We start from the raw sequence: 3,877 nt of genomic DNA, 5'->3' as shown, positions 1-3,877 counted from the left end.
AAATCTCGAATATGACGGCAAAAAAGTATACACTTCTGCACACTCTCACATTTCTCTATTTTATCATCCTCCCCTCCACCTGGCCAAAAATTTTTGGCCAGGTGGAGGGGAGGATGATAAAATAGAGAAATGTGAGAGTGTGCAGAAGTGTATACTTTTTTGCCGTCATATTCGAGATTTTTTTTGGCCAGGTGGAGGGGAGGATGATAAAATAGAGAAATGTGAGAGTGTGCAGAAGTGTATACTTTTTTGCCGTCATATTCGAGATTTTGGGGGGGGGGGGGGGGGGGGGGGGTTTTTTGGCCAGGTGGAGGGGAGGGATGATAAAATAGAGAAATGTGAGAGTGTTGCAGAAGTGTATACTTTTTTGCCGGTCATATTCGAGATTTAAAAAAAAAAACACACACACACATAACTAGCTAGCGTGTCTCTTGTGCATCAGCTACACCATGACATTTTTTTTCTCCTTTCCTCTCCTTCATCTCCTTATTGTTGGACAAAAAAAATATGCCAAAAAACCTAAATAATTGGGGATGCTAGAAATCTTGCATTAGGGTGTCCGACTCCCGATTCTTGAAAGAGGAGCTCTTTCAAGATGATGTGTAGGGTGATGTCGATTTTTTTTTATATATATTTTTAGTTTTAATTTTTTATCCAATGTGACTTGAAAGCTTGATAAGCTTTCAAGCCAGTAAAGTGGCACTCTTTTGACTATTCTTTTTTTTTTCCTGTTATTTTAATATTATATTTATAATATAATATGAAAGTGTGACAATTTTTGAAAGTGAGAGAGTATTATAGGGATAAAAAAAAATAGTGAAAGATGTACAAATTTGATAATGTGAAACTAACACTTATTTTGAAAAGTGAGAGAGTATTGCAAGGATAAGGATAGCTAAAAGGTTGTCCCATCCCTGCCAGTTTGCCTTTGATTTATGGATTTTAATGATAACAAAAATCCTTTCATGACTCATTGTGAATGTTCCTTTCTGAACTGGTGAGACGTTGAAGATGTTAATATGTTTTAAGGTAAAATTTCTCGTCTCAAGAATCTTCACATTGACCTCTTATATGGACAAGGAGCTCATCACATTCGATGTAAATCTCATACTGTGATTGTCTGATTATGCGTCTTTGCCCACAATTTATCACCTGAATGTACCAACAATTGAACGGTATGAACCAATTTTGTTTTTTCTTGACCAAGGTAAAAGTTGGACATCCTCTAATGGCAGACTTTTATGGTCATGCTTCTCTCAAGGACAAGGAAAGGAGGGACACCTGACTAAATGTGAATTCTCCAATTCCATCCCTCTGATCTCCTACATCATAATTATTATCTTCAATCAAATAAGTTTTTGTTTGGTGCATTATGGTTTTGTATTTTGTTTTTATTTTATATTTAGGCTTTACAAAGAAAATATTATTACTGTATATTTTTGGTATACTATATAACTATAGTTGGAATTTGAATTTTAGGCCCAACACTGACCATTGATCAAATATATGTGAAAGAAATAATCACTGCACTTTCACTAATTTGTTGTATTGCGGAACATGTACATGGGTGCTATGTTTATGAGAATTATATAGGAGTATTGTGTAGCTGAAATTCTTGTACATAGGGAATTTTTTTAAAGAAAGATAGGGGTAATGGGTTGTTGTTAGAGTTTTTGTGTGTTGGGGGTTGGGGGTGGGGGATAAAGAAGTTCGTGAAGAAATCAAATGTTAGTGGATGGGAAAGACTAAAAATGGCCCTTTCAAATAAGAGTTGGTTTTCCTTCTTTATCTTGGTTTTCCTTCATTATCTTGTTATGGGGGAAGGAATGATAATCATCTAATTATAATGTCCAAGTTGTCTTTATTGGCTATAATCAACATTTTATGAATTAATTATTTTAGAGCACTCCTTTAGTCATGTCAAGAAGACCTCTTCCTCAAACGAAGTAGTGATCGAGTGAATAATTAAAACACTATTCTAGTATTAAAAGGATGCAAATTTGATTCTTGCCAACACATTATAGTTGAGTACATTGAATGTGATGTTTAATACGGTTTACTTCTCTAATTCTCCAAATTGATTTGTAGACTATTGCACATCATCGAGTAGTGATTGTGAATTTTCCAATTTCCCTCATCAATATATATATATATATATAATGACACATCTTACTCTTAAATTTTCCTAGATATCAAATTAGGTAAATTGGATCACCTATGTTGATTGATTTAAAGGGTATAAAGAGCACTCTATCAGTGCATAATCTATACTATATATAAAAGAATTATCCTCCTCCAAAATTTTCCTACCCAAATTTAGGGGCATTTTAGTCAAAATATTGATTTTATTAATTAATTGATTTATTGATTATTTATTAATTTATTTATTAATAAATAGTAAAGGTAAATTGGACAATTATTTTAGATAAATTATTGATTATATTAGTTAACCATATATATTTTCATAAAATTAGCAATCAATTATTATTACATATTATGGTAATTATTATGGTAATTAAGCTTTTCTTGGATGATTATAAGATCAAATGGCTTTTAGTTGCTTTAGAGCTTTTGAATCGTGTAAGGATAACACAAGAGGAACATGCACAAGGTGAGAAGGTTTTTAATTTTATGATTTTTTTTTTCTGTATAATTCTTTCTCCATCATTGGTTCATCAGAATTTTAGTTCTGGTCCGCAATTTTTTACTCAGAATTTGAGTGCCCTGGCCAAATTCGTACTGGGCACTCTGGGTAGTGATAAAAGAGTGGAAATTTTATATTGGAGTGTATAATTTCTAATTTCTTCTTCTGTCTGTGTTGTGTTGAACCATTAGAGGTTGTTGCCATCAACTGTCTGTGTTGTGTTGAACCATTAGAGGTTGTTGCCATCAACGTGAAGCTATTCTCCTATAACTCTATTATTGTTGCCATCAACGTGAAGCTATTCTCCTATAACTCTATTAGGTCAGCAACCCACGTGAAGCTATTCTCCTATAACTCTATTAGGTCAGCAACCCAGCATTAGCTATTCTCCTATAACTCTATTAGGTCAGCAACCCAGCATTTTCATCCATCAAACAAGATAGGAGGAGGTGGTTTTGGAGTTGTCTACAAGGTAAATGACTAAATTTTGTACTAACAATCTTGAAATAAGTGAATTTATATGAGCTGATGTCAATAAATGGGTCCTTTTTTAGTATATACTGTGAACTCTCCTCTCCTCCGCAGATCAGAGGCGAGTTCTTCCTCCTCCGGCGAGTTCTCCTCCTCCGGTTATCTCTCTCTCTCCCCGCTGGTCGAAGAAGAAGATGATGAAATGGCAGGTAACGTTTTCTTCTTTTTCTTATTATTATTATTATTATTATTATTATTATTATTATTAGAAGAGAGGAAAGAAGAAAGAAAAGAAAAGGAAGAAATAAGAATGGAACGCCGGAAGAAGATCACAAGTTTTTTTTCAAAGCAACAGAGTTCATGCATCAGAGATAAAATTGAGAGAGAAGGGATTATTGGATCTTAGAAAGCTTATTAAGTATGTTGATTATGGAATAAAACATTTTCAGTGAATCAAGAATGAAAACTTATTGAGTGTATTATATATTTCATAATTGGTTAGAAATAAGCTTTATTTTTAATTTAAATTTTTAGTAAGAATCAATTTATTCTTCCTGTGATAGATTCTTATAATATTTCAATAGTTGTACACTGTTGATGCGTGTATATTCATTTCGATTACTAATTAGCTCCCCCGTGAGGGTTCGAGTTAGCAATAACTTGCTTTGTGAATATTTTGAGTTTCTAACAAACAATATTTGAATTCATTTTATATGCATATCCCTGATTTTGAAATTTGCATGAAGTTTTTTGCCTTACCTA

Source organism: Ipomoea triloba, chromosome 8 (assembly GCF_003576645.1).
Source record: "Ipomoea triloba cultivar NCNSP0323 chromosome 8, ASM357664v1".
NCBI lineage: Eukaryota > Viridiplantae > Streptophyta > Magnoliopsida > Solanales > Convolvulaceae > Ipomoea > Ipomoea triloba.
This window is presented reverse-complemented; position numbering follows the sequence as displayed.